The sequence below is a fragment of the Urocitellus parryii genome, chromosome 4, assembly GCF_045843805.1.
Source record: "Urocitellus parryii isolate mUroPar1 chromosome 4, mUroPar1.hap1, whole genome shotgun sequence".
NCBI lineage: Eukaryota > Metazoa > Chordata > Mammalia > Rodentia > Sciuridae > Urocitellus > Urocitellus parryii.
Window position 1 is genome coordinate 116,175,483 of NC_135534.1, and position 14,073 is coordinate 116,189,555.

Here is a 14,073-nt window from a genome sequence, read left to right on the forward strand (position 1 = left end):
GAAAATTTCAGCATTTTAGTTCACAGATGTGTTATTAAAAACTTCATAGTTTTGCACTTTTTTCTCACTAGCCTGTGGTCTTATTTGATGGGACTGTGAACAAATTTAAGTGTTACAATCCACGATCTTTCAATCAAGTTTAGTAAATCAGCCATTTTCCTGTGCACACTTAAAGATGTGACAGAATTCCAAGAAGGACCTGAGTTTTACATAATATATATTGCTTTGGAGATCTTCATAATAAATAAGACTTGAAAGAGTGTAAAGATGGTCAATTTCTACAGTACACTAAATGTATCACCTTAAGTCCTTTGTAGATCAAGAAAAGAAATAAGCAAGTTAATATTTGGAAAAAAATATTTGCAATGATTAATATAATAGAAAAACAATAGTACAAGAATTGAAAGCAAACAATTTTTTGCGAAAAACCACTTTTACTGATAAATGCAGCCTATAGGGAAAATAGACAAGTCAACCCACAGCAAATACCATGAGCTCAGAGATCAGTTGCAGGATTAAAGAGTATGCAGGTGACCTCAATCCTTCTATTCAATTTGCGAATGATTACTGGAGTCTTACGTAAGCCTACTATAGATTGCTGAGTAATCCAAAGCTTAAATCTCCTGACTAGATGAAGACTCTGAGGGAACGCTGTGTGCCAACCATAACTTATGGCTTAGAATGGCTACTAGCTCTATAAGTAGAGGTCAGATCAGACATTCGCCATCCATTTCTTTTCTTTTTATCTCATGGGAAACACTATTTGCAGACAGAAGTATCTTTTCTACAGACTCCAGAAGGGTGTACAGAGAGTTTGGATTTTATGCAATAAGAACATACCAAATAGTTAAAACAGTTACTTTAAAAATAACCCAATATATGCATTAGAAGCCCAAAAGTATACTAATTAGTATATTAATTAATTATTAATTATATATGAATAAAGTATAACACATTCACATAGAGGATTACCGATATCCTTTTGCTTCTCATTATGTTTTAAAACAGGATCTATACTGTGATATGGAATAATCTTCAGGATATATTAAGTCCAAAAAGAAAAATACATAAAAGTATATTTAACATATAAAAGGATGAGGAGTACATATACCAAACACACACAATTTTACACACATGTATGTATACACCTAAGAGCTAATTTTTGCAAAAAAAAGTAATATAAAGGGTAAAATGTATGGTGGGGAAAGAATGGAAGGTGCACAAGATTTTGCTGAGTGAGTGTGTGTGTGTGTGTTTAATAGTCTGGCTTTTGAATTATGTCAGTCCTCCTACTACATGTTCAAAAATAAATTAAAAACATTAAAAAAGCAAATTCTAATATTGAAAATATGTACCTGATAATATCAAACCAAAAGCATAGTCAACAGAGATAAAATATCTTAAATACATATATGTAGTCAATTGACTACATGCTTATGGGATATAGTCTAATGAGAAAAGAAGCACAGTCATATTCAACTTCATTCAACTATTTTACTATTGAATGCAATTATAAAACAAAAAAAATACACACACAAAATAAACCAAAATTATTATTAGAAAAGATGTTCTAATGTGTGAGAGAGTGGGGATGATAAATATTAAATTGAAGATAAAGAGAGAAAGAATAATAAAATCAAAGAAGGTGAACAAAACTCTCTAATATTAACTTGACTTAGAAATGTCAACATGAATTCAAAATGAAAGCTCACACACTTCCTCTGAACTCTATCCATTGACAAGGCTTAGCAACAATGACATATCTGAGACAGATGTCTCAGATCTGGGTTTCTAAGTCATTCCTGACTAAAATGAACCCAGACTACTAGGAGAAATGCCTAACTCCATTTTGGCAGCAGGCAAAGCACAAGAGGTGAATGGGAAACCTTATTGCAACAGAAAGCAAGGTGACCATGGTTACTAGTGTACCATGCCAAAGAGTCAAGGCTAGTCAATCGTCCCTGGTCAGACTTGGGATGATTCAATCATCATAAAGAATAAATATATTTAATTATAAAACATCAAATAAATAAAAATCCATGAGTTCATAGCAACATTCCCCCAAAGAAAGAAGTCACAATTTTTAGCACAAATACAGCTTAAAACATCGAAAAAAAACTGCAGGAGTAGTCTGCCATATTAAACTGGATTTCTCAACAGTAGAAAAAGGTAGATTCTTATTTTATTCACATCAATTAGCAATATTAAATTTTGAATTATCCACTGGAATTAATTATACTTTGACCTTCACAATTCAGGATAATTGGATGGAAATGTGTGCTAAAATACCATTAGTCAGAGGGCAGCCTGTGTACAACTGGTCTTTCCAGGACATTAGATTGCTTTAACTCTGCTTCTTGGTTTGGTACGTTTGGCCCAAGAACAAAGAAAGTTGGCTATCTTTCCCTGTTAGGGTGATGACTACTCACACTTATTTTTCTGATAGTAACACAAGACCTAATTAATTAAGAGCTGCAAGAAAGCACAAAATTAAGACAGTGGAGGATGTCACTAGGAAAACTTACCTCCATTCGGTACTGAAGGACTCTGGGAAACAGTCCTGATATGAGCCACTGGATCCTATTCTGTGTGGCCACCTTTCTCCTGTTTACTTCTACCTCCAGCCCCCCACCCTCCCCAAAAAACAATGGAGTGAGAGTGGTGGATAGGATTGGGAGTGAGAGTGGTGGATAGGATCCTTTCTTACTAACCTATATCCCATTCTGAGACAATAAAATTATACATAGTCATGATGGTGATTATCTATAAAGGCTATGGTTGAAGAAAATTAAACCATGTTCTGCATAGTTTTGGAGTTGCTGTTACTGAAGTTATAAACTGACACTCTGTGATAGAGAGACTCTGGCATCTGAAACTAAATAATCATTTATCCTCTAAGACAGTATAATCCATTGCACTGAAAATCTATACTAATAAAATATTCAAATTTAGTTATTGTTAAATTTGAAAATCTAGTAATAATTCTAAATACAAATCTCTCTTATTAATTTTCTTCATTTTAAATTTTCTTCCATTTCTTGAGCATTAAAATGTCCAAAATGAGGGCTGGGGATATAACTCAGTTGGTAGAGTGCTTGCCTTGCCTGCATAAGGACCTGGGTTCAATCCCCAGCACCACACACACACACACACATAAAATGTCCAAAATGAAATTCTGAACAGGGGCACTGCTCCCTCTGACTGCCTTCTTGTTCAATATTACTTGTTACTACTGTTTGAAGAGCAGAAACACAGAATACTCTCAATTCTGTTAGAAAACTTCTACTGAAGAAGCTGAAGTTTGGTTTTAGATGGTTAAGTACTTACAAACCCATTTCTATGTAGAAACAGACATGCAGTGTGGGAAGGGAGGCTGTGAGGGTTAAGGTCCATCAAATATGCTGAATTCGAGACTAAAACAATTAACTATGGTATTCCACAGATAAAGAAAGTCAATAATGAAGTACAAAATGACACTCAAGACAAAAGCAAATCATATAATTTTAGATCCAAATTTTCTATTCTAGAAATAAAGTGCAACATGTGCCATGATCTTTTTTCATGTTACTGAGCCATGATAGATTTTATATCTGCAATCTTTTTATAGACCTGAGACAAACCCTACCAGACCAGTTTTTCTGGCAGTTACAGGCTTTAGCAGTATGACACACAACATATTATCTTCAAGGTAAATCTTTATGATACGAATAACCAGTTTATAGGAGATACTAAAAACATACAGCTCTGTAAACCACAGTGAACCTTGACATGGAAGTGAGACACTGGGGTTTTTAATTATATGAGCATAATATTTCTCCAGCAGTCACCAAGTAGTCTTATATTCTGGTAATACTTTCCCTAGAGTTCTTTAAATTGGTTCTCAGAAATCTTCTAGACTAATGTAGGACAAGTCTGGGCTGGGATTAATTTCTAATTAATTACTAAGGAAGAGAGTTTGTGCCTAGATAATGGCCTCAGCATTAAGTTTATTTGATTATATGCATCGAGTTGTGAGATCTGCAATAAATTCAGAAAGTCAAGCAGACAAAATTAAAGTGTGGTAGTGAAGGCACATAAACCTGTAGAGATTGTTCTGATTAAACCAAAGATATAAAGTTCGAGTATAATGTTTGTAATGTTTAACTTCAAATAGATTTTCATACATTGTATACAATATCCTCCTTTACTAAATTCTAAGAACACAGCATAGAACTTTTGGGGGAAATTTAATAGAAGGGGATATAAATATACACAACCAGGTTACATGATATTTAGGGCTGTCTTATAATCTCCCAAATCTGCATATCTTAAAATATTTTATTCTAAATAAATACAAAAAGATTTGAATTTAAATTTAAAATTTCATAAACTTGCTTTTATTTAAAGTATAACAGTATTTATTCACACCAATGAATATGGAGAAAGGATTTTTCTCTACAACTATCAAATTGAAGGACTAACATTCTAAAATTTCTGTTCTTCAAAAGTCTAAAAAGTGAATTTTAAAGAAAAGGAAAAAATTGCTAACACAAAAGGCACACTGTGCTCTTCTTAGTTTTTTCCTGATTACTATTTAAAAGGCTGTTAGAATGTGTACTTAGCCCCATAGTAACATAAGTCTTCAGAGACCTTTTCTGGACAAATTAACTAGAAAACATGACTAGAAGAAAAAGGCCTGGGGTATAACAGCCCTAGAGATTAAGGAGCATGAGAACTGATAGAAAATTTTGGACCCTAATATAGATACAATTACTTTGAAAAATTACTCAATACTTTGATTATGCAGAAAAGTTCAAGAAAATAATGTGATGATTATCAATGTACCCAATTATCTAGTTTTTAAGAACCTTAACATTTTACCATATTATTTTCCAGATTTATTCCCCCTACACATTTTTTTTTTTACTTAAAAAGCAAACCATAGTAGATGTAATTTGACACTGTATACCTCTCCTTTAATCCTATTCTCCCTACAGAGACTCTTTATCTTCAATTTAGTATTTATCAACCCCATCATGTTTTTAAATTATAACTATATATGTGCATACATAGCCATAAGCAATATGCAATACAGGTTATCATTTTTGTGTTTTTAAAATTTACAGAAATGAAATCATATGCTATCAAATTTTCTGCAACGTTATGTATCTGAGATTTATCAATGGCACTTGTGGCTCAGGATATTCATGTTAACTCCATTTAAGTTTTCCTTTGTAAGTATATAATTTATATTTCTGATGTACTACTGTCTCTTAAACTTCCCAGGATTTTGTTATTTCAACCAACATTGCATTGAGCTAATAAGTGCTTCCCTGGGCAATGAATCCTTTGTTAGTTAACATACTTCAAAAATCTTCTCTAAGCTTGTGGCTTATCTTTCATCACACAAATTTAAAAACGTCTTTAGATATGATTTCAATATGTTAAAATATTTTCCTTAACCCATAGTCATAAATGTTTCTTTTTTTCTAAAATTCTCCATTTTCATGTTCTTTTGCTTAAGATGGACACAATATCTTTATTTATTTTATTTATTTTTATGTGGTGCTGAGGATTGAACCCAATGCCTCACATGTGCAAGGCAAGTGCTCTACTGCTGAGCTATAACCCCAGACCCCTTTTCATGTTCTTTTTCAAGTGTTTTTTGTTGTTGTTATTGTTTATTTGTTTTTTTGCTGACTTAGAACTTTTTTATGTATTAAGTACAGAGATATAATTTTATTACTTTCCCATATGTATAACCAATTATTCTATAACCTTAGATGAATAATCATTTCTCTACTGATATTTTAAAAGTGTTCCTCTTTTATGTGAAAAATGCATACAGTATGAAAGAGGTTCATTTTTGAGTTCTCTCTATTCTATCAGTTTCTCTGTATCAATACTTTATAATAGTATCTGGAAAGATAAGTCCCTTCACTTATTTATTAAAAATGTCTTCATATTTTTAGCCCTTATTATTTCATATGAAATTCAGCATCAGTTTATCAAATTATAGGGGGAAAACCTTTTGGAAATGTCACCGAAGCCACACTGAATTATAGATTATGTCGCTGGACAATGGAATTCTTTATAATATTAAGCACATACATGAACATATATCTCTCTCCATTTATTTAAAATTCTTTTAGTTCTTCAATTAATCTAATTTTTTTCCTATAAAGGTTTCATATAGTTTTGTTAGTGCTAATCTTGGGAACTTTATGACTTTTTTGCTATTATAAATATATATTTTCTAAGTTACATTTTCTTTTAACTTACTACTAGTACAGAGAAATTCAATGAACATCGAAGTAAAGAGTATATTCAGGAGTCAGGCTTCTAGGCTTCTAATCTTATTACTGCAGCTTCTAGCTGTGCTATTATAGACCAAGTTCTTAAATTGTTAATACTTCATTTCCTCATCTATGAAAAGTTAAAAACAGTAACTACTCAATAGAATTGTGGTCATAATTAAATGAGTTAAAATTGTACAGCACTTAGTGTGAGAAAAACTTTATAAATGTTAGTGGCCATTATTGTTTATTATTTATATTTTACTTAGAACCTTTGCTGACCCATGTTATTATAACTTACAATTAGATTTCAGATTCTTTTGGATTAATAAATGTGCAAAGAAAACAGATTTCATTCTTCATTTCCAACCCTTCTGTTTCTTTCTGATTTCACTGGATCTACAAAAAACGTTTATCTTGTTCCTGACTTTAAAAAGATTATGTTTATTGCAGAGTACAGTGGCACATACCTGAAATCCCTGCAGCTCAGGAGGCTGAGACAGGAGGATCTCAAATTCAAAGCCAGCCTCATCAATTTAGCAAGGCCCTAAGAAACTCAGCGAGACCCTGTCTCTAAATAAAGTATAAGAAAAGGCTGGGGATGTGGCTCAGTGTTTAAATAACTCTGTGTTCAACTGCCAGTAAACCCCTGCCCCACTTCCCCAAAACAGATTTTTTTACTACATCTCACCATTAAAATATGTTTGGGGTTTGGGGATAAAAACCTTAAATATACAAAAAATATCTATTCATAATTGGTAAGATATATATACAAAGCACCAGTGTTGATCTTTATCAAGTAATTTCTTTCCATGTATTATGACAATTTTTTAGCTTATCTTGCTTAATTTTTAAGTCATTCACCCTTATATACATCAGTACTGGGGACTAAACATGGAGGCTTAACTGAGCTACATGCCCAGCCCTTTTAATTTTTTTTAATTGGCTGTTCAAAACATTACAAAGCTCTTGACATATCATATTTCATACTTTAGATTCAAGTGGGTTATAAACTCCCATTTTTACCCCGTATACAGATTGCAGAATCACATCGGTTACACATCCATATTTTTATATAATGCCATATTAGTAACTGTTGTATTCTGCTACCTTTCCTATCCTCTACTATCCCCCCTCCCCTCCCCTCCCATCTTCTCTCTCTATCCCATCTGCTGTAATTTAATTCTCTCCCTTGTTTTTTTTTCCCCCCTTTCCCCTCACAACCTCTTGTATGTAATTTTGTGTGTTTCGAGACGGGGCCTCGGGAAGTTGCCCAGGCTATCCTTGAATTCGTAATCCTCCTGCCTCAACTCCACTCAGTTTTTAAGTTTGGAGATGTGGTAAACTTATACCCACTTTTAGAAGTTTTCCTTTTTATACTTTATACTTTACTTTCTTTTATACTTTTCTTTTATACTATACTCAATGAGACTCAATGAATGCAAGAGGCTTGAGAAGGCTCATGGCAATTTAACAAAAGGCTAGGCCTGATGATGCCCACCTATAAACCCAGTGATTTAGGAAACTGGGGCAGAAGGATCCCAAGTTTGAGGGGCCAGTCTCAGCAATTTAGTGAGACCTAATTAAATCCCCAGTACTGGAGTGAGGGGAGGGGATGGGGGTGGGGGTGGAGTTTTTTTTTTTTTTAAACAAAATCTGCAAGTCCAGGTAAAATTCCCTCTGAAAAAATTATAGTAAACATTAGAAATAAACTGTAAACATTAGAACTGAATTTCTTATAAAGGAATACAAATATAGAAGAACTCTATAGTGTATAAGCATAGACAAAGAAGTCTGAAAAAAATGAGAAAACTAGGATAGGTTGTTGAGGTTTGAAATATCAGCAAAGAAAAAAATGACATTTACATTTACATCTTAAATAACTAAAATAAACTGTTACTTAATAATTTCAAACTTACTAAAAGGAATATTGGCAAGAGATATAAAAATTATGTTTAGCATGTATTGATCATATGAGCTGAAAAATAGAGGGAAACTGAAAAATAAAGTTATTGAACAAGCTTGGTCAGCACTTAAGTTGGAAAACTGCCTATAATTATTATGTAGTCTATACCTTTGAATATATAGATTAGTTTAATATTTTTAAAATATCTTTATTTTATTTACTTATTCATTTTTTTAATGTGGTGCTGAGAATCGAACCCAGTGCCTCACATGTGTGAGGCTAATGCTCTACCACTGAGCTACAACCCCAGCCCCTAGATTAGTTTAAATTTAACCAACAAAACTTTCACTTGCAAATAAATGGACTCATAAATTACACTGTGACTGAATAGTAACTCTACAGATCTTTTAAGGAAAAATTTCTAGATATGTTACTCAAATATTAGTTAAAGGAACTGAACCAGAGACACTTTTTCCAGTAACTGAAATGTAGAACTTCTTAGGACTTTTCCTCTTTTATAAAATTAAAGGCTTTGATAAAATAAACCTTCTAAAATGAATAATATAACAATTTCCTGATACAATTATTCAGCCAATGAATGAAAATATACATGAAAAATTTTGATGTTTTTTGTTTTAAAAAAAGTACCCTCCAAATCAGAATAAAGGAGTTTCTTGCACACTGAACTAAAATAAGTTTTTATTTGATGAAATAAGGATAGACTCAAGCAATTCCATCACTGACTCTATTCTTATCTTTCTAAATTTTCTGGTCTATTTGGTGAAGAGAGCTGTCCTCTCTCTGGCTCCCCCCATTTGGTCTATTCCCAGTCCTAAAAATGCAATATAAAGAAAAAGATTAAATCCCAAACCAAATATCCAACAAAAATTGAAAGAAAATCTAGACAGTATGGTAATCATAACAATAAGTATAGTATGATTATTGTTTTTTGAGTTCTTATTATATACCAGGGCTTTACATGCATTAACAAATTTAATCTCAGTTTGTGTTGACATCACACTCTAAATGATTTAAATTCAAAATGTAAGAGTTTTCAGTCACTAGAATTATCTCTTAATAATCATATTTCAATCTTTTTCTTTAGTTTGTTTGGTACTATCCTATGTATCTAAACATAAAATTTGTATAGGGTTAAAAAAAAAACCTATGGCAGGCATAAAATGTCAGTGATTCTTTTGTGTGTTTGTGGGGTTACGCATGTGCATGTGTGTATAAAATCAATTTTATTCTTTGTGTGTTTCTTTGGGTACAAAAACCAATGCCACTATATTCACTATATTCATCATACTGATTAATCAATTGAGGGGGACGAAAATCCCAAAGGCACCACATAACACAGTCTAATAAATTATATAACTGAAGATTTATATATGAAATTGTCAGTTTAGCCAATCCAGTCAAAAGATTTCAAAAGAAATCTATCTTTGGACGTAAACACAACCTCATTGCACTCTTGAATATTTATTTTGAATGCCATATACTTTTTCTAAACTTCATAATGAGCTCTAATAAATTTCAGTTTGGATTGTATATTTGGGGAGAGATAGGAGCTCCTATTGTTTACCCACATTTCTTGAGCTTTCACCTGGATCTTCAGTGACTCCCTTGTTTTTCCAACACATTGGAGTATCTATGTTCAAAGCTGGACTTTCTTATCCTGGCAAGAGCATGGTCTGCCTAAGAACTCACACATACTAAATTGCATCTGTAAGTTTTCCATCTGGGAATAAGTGGTATTTTGACTAAAGAAAGCTTTGGAGGGGAAAAGAGATTTCTGGCACTTTTTTCAGTCTTCTTCCTACCTATCTCTTCCAGAGCTCTGGACACCCACAGCCTAAATCCCTGCTTACCCTTCTCAAAGTATTCCTTCCTGCCCAAGACTGGACTTTCAGTAATTCTATTGAAATTTTTAAAATACATACTTCATCCAATGACCTAGTATTTGAAAGTTTTTATGACTTTTCAATAAAAAGACAAAAATAGGTTGAATGTCCCTTATCCAAAATACTGGGGACCAAAGGCGTTTTAGCATTTAGATTGTTTTAGGTTCTAAAAGATACAAATATATATAGTGAGAGATTAGGGGGATGGGACCCAGGTCTAAACATGAAATTCATTATGTTTCATGTACCTCTTATAGATAGAGGCAAGGTTATTTTATACAATATTACAAGGCACTTGCACTTTGATTGCAGCTTGTCATATGAACTCTGGTATACAATTTTCCACTGTGGCATCATTTTGTATGAAAGTCTTGGGTTTTGGAACATTTCATATCAGAGATATTTAACCTATAGTGTGATAAAGACCATCAATCCACTCGAATCTTCTATTGGTTAGGTATGTGCTAGTGAAAAAGTAGAATGTGAAGTATGGTTTTAGTTCTGATTCTGCCAATAATTCACTAGAATGTTTTTGACAAGAAAATGAAACAGTTTAGACCTTATTTAATAATATGAACAATAGAGAAGCTTAACTAGGCAATGTGGATTCTAGATTTCAATGAAAATGTCTTAGAAATCATTAAGTACTCTGAGGAAATATGAAATTTAATATTTCATTAGCCCAGAAAGTCCTAAGTCTGCGGAAAATATATTTGCTTTAGAAGAACATTTCAGGAGAATTAAAGAGACATAATTTAATACTTCACACACACACACAAAAATCTGGCTTTCCAAATCATCTTGGCAAAGCTGATATAAGAATATAAGATAAAAAACATCACGATTAAGGGTTATTGTTTAATGTCTAGTACATTAGGTTTAGAACTTTTTATATTATTTTATATATTTATTTTGCTTCATGAATGATTAAAATGGTAATAAGGAGTCTTTATATAACTAATTTACATAACATAACTATTTCCAGGACTTGATGCATAACTGAACTATCTTTAATAGTAAAAGACATTCACAGTTGTTAATTATGCAATATGATATACTGTCATTTATTCCTTTGGTTTATTTACTTGAAAGTTCTTAGCCAACAATACAATGATAGATTATAATATTGTTTTTACTAATAAATGCCAGATATATTATAAAGAATAATTTTTTCATTTAAAATTTGTTTTTATTTTTTAGTTGTTGATAGGCCTTTCTTTCTTCCTTTCTTTCTTTATTTATATGTGGTGCTGAGAATCGAACCCAGTGCCTCACATATGCTAGGCAAGTGCACTACTGCTGAGCCCCAGCCCCAGCCCCAAAGATTAATCTAGATTTTAGGAATTCCCTGTAGTAAAAGGAAAACAAGGTACATTTTATCTATAAAATTCTGAACTTGTAGCAACTTATATTCTATCAGGTCAATACTCAAAATTCTCACTTTCTCTTTAGGAACCCTGAATTTAGCTTCTAATTTTTAAATCAGGGATACAACTATTGTTCAATTTTGAATTCCATTCTCTCATTTCTCAAGCATATGTCCAAAATATTCTTTAGATAAACTAACACTCCAATTTTAATAGACCATTGAAATTATTGTGGAATAAGAAAGTACAGAACCACTTTTGCTTGATATATCATAAACAATTTTGTAAGTAAGAGGGGGAAAAAAAACAGAGTTCTCTAATTGATGCAGGTAACAGCTGCAAGAGGCTGCTGCAGAGAAAATATCTGTGACCAGCCCAGGATTGAGATTCTGGAATGTGGATGACTGTAACCATTTGATAGCTGAACATTCCAACTTTAAAAGGAGGAATCCAGGTATCTGAGAAATGCCACATTCACTGGATGCTAAATTTAAAGTGGCATTGACAGTAATGGCTCTTGATCAAATAATAGGAATGCTATTAACAGTTACATAACTCAAATAGGCCTCCATTTACTGATGAGGGAGAAGGGGAGCCATTTCAAAAGACATTACTGACCAGAATGCAAATGAATGACTTAATATTAAGAGGTCTAGAAAGTAAATCTGTAGTAAAATTTTAGAAAAGAAAACTTCCACTTCCATACACAGAAAAGATTAAGAACAATTCACTGAGAAAAAGAGAAGCAGAAAAAAAGACATTCAATTTCTTCAAAATATCTAGCACAAATCATGATGAGTATATGCCTAAAATGTTTGAATAAAATGTTCTTCAGGGTTAAGAATGAAAGCAAAGCAACATCATGCTACTGCCCTTCCCAGAGGAGTATACAAACAGTGACCACACAGAACTGGCACCTGCTAGAGCTTTAAAAATTGTGTTCCTTGGGAAAATGGTCATATGGTTAATAAGATAAGACTCTTATTGATCTACATTACTTATTTACTTTTCTACAGGTACGTATTCCTGATACAAATATCAAAAAAGCCTCAAATTTAACATATATGATTTTAGGTTGATATTTATAAATAAGCTTTACTTTTTCCTGCTCGAAATGATACTCACTGATTGTTATTTATTTAAGATTTTGGACTACAAATTAAAATATACATGAAAGAGGTTTTTTCCCTCAATCCTACACAACAAAGTATGGGTTGTTTTTTGTAACTTGGTGACTTTACCAACTCAGTTATTATATAAAAGACTATGACTAATTTCATTTCTAAAAACAGAACAAAAGGAAGATTTGCATTTTGCCCGAGGCGAGTAGGAGGAGACATGAAGTAGATATAAATTCCTGACACTAAAAGTATTTTAACACTAGAATGGGATATAATATACAGGTTAAAGATTTTTAAATTTGCTAAAAAGTTTTTAAATTGTTTGGTCTCTTATTTTTCCAACATGAACCAGTACTATTTGATAAGAAGCTTAAAAAGTAGTACTATTTCAGGAGGACATTTGTTTGCATTTTCTCTTAAAAATTGAAGTATAGCAGCCACATAGAAATTCAGGTACATCTAAGGTAACAGGACTAGCAAAATACTACATTAAGTTCTAGAAATATGAAAATTTACAACCTCAATCTTAATGGTGTGAAAACTCCCTTTCTGGAGATTTTTTCCATTAGATTAAAATGTAATCATATTCACTTTAATGTCACATAATCCTCTGCACTTTATTAAGCTATGAAGTCTGATGTGGAACACTGACATGATCACAGTGGTTTTTCCTGTTAGCTTTGGGGTTTTTTTTTGGGGGGGGGCCGGAAGTGGAGGGCAGAGGTTCTATATTTGTACAGTACAAGACTGATATGATAATGCAGTTGCTTTAAAGGTAAAAGTCCTACAACCAGGCTCAACCAAATACCTGACCTTTAGCATGGTGAATAGGACACAGACTTTGATGTCAGATATGCCTGGGGGTTAGAATCCAGTCCTTAAGCACTTTCCAGTTGCCAAGATCTTAAGCAAATTACCTATTGAAATCTCAAGTACCTCACTATCCAATGGGAATAACAACTGTCACTCAGGGTTCCTATGATGCTTACATGAAATGATACATACCAAACACTTAATTCTACAAGTGTCAGGAAATAGGAACTATTTTGACCACAGGAATTTCTCTTTTCACTTTTTGTATAAAAACTTGGGAGAATCCCTCCTTGATATTGGGTTAACCAGGATCCTGACTCAGCTTTAAAGGCCAAGTTTATCTAATATAGCTATGTATCCCAAATTGAGACTTGAGCTCACTAGGAAGCATACACACAGACACAGGATCATTTCTAGCTTTTCCTCCTATAATCTCCTCACATGTAAACTTAACATAAGTAATTTTAGATTTCTGCTGTTTTCTATTGAATATAATAGAGTATGACTTACAAAAATGAAATTATGGCTTCAAAACATTATCACATGAGTGATGGGTGCTTTAAAAAAGAAAGCTGGCTATGAAAAATGACTCTAAATACTGAAATTCCCTCACTGATGGTTTTAAAAATAAAAAATACTACTTATCATTTAAACAATAGTACAACAATCTTGAAAAGAAAAACATTC

The 14,073-nt window shown here is 32.5% G+C and overlaps 1 protein-coding gene across 1 annotated transcript in view; it reads right to left on the reverse strand.

Moving 5' to 3' along the window:
• Arhgap32 (Rho GTPase activating protein 32) overlaps positions 1-14,073 on the reverse strand; it is a 227,475-nt gene that overhangs the window by 33,644 nt on the left and 179,758 nt on the right. The gene's annotated exons all lie outside the window — the stretch shown is intronic.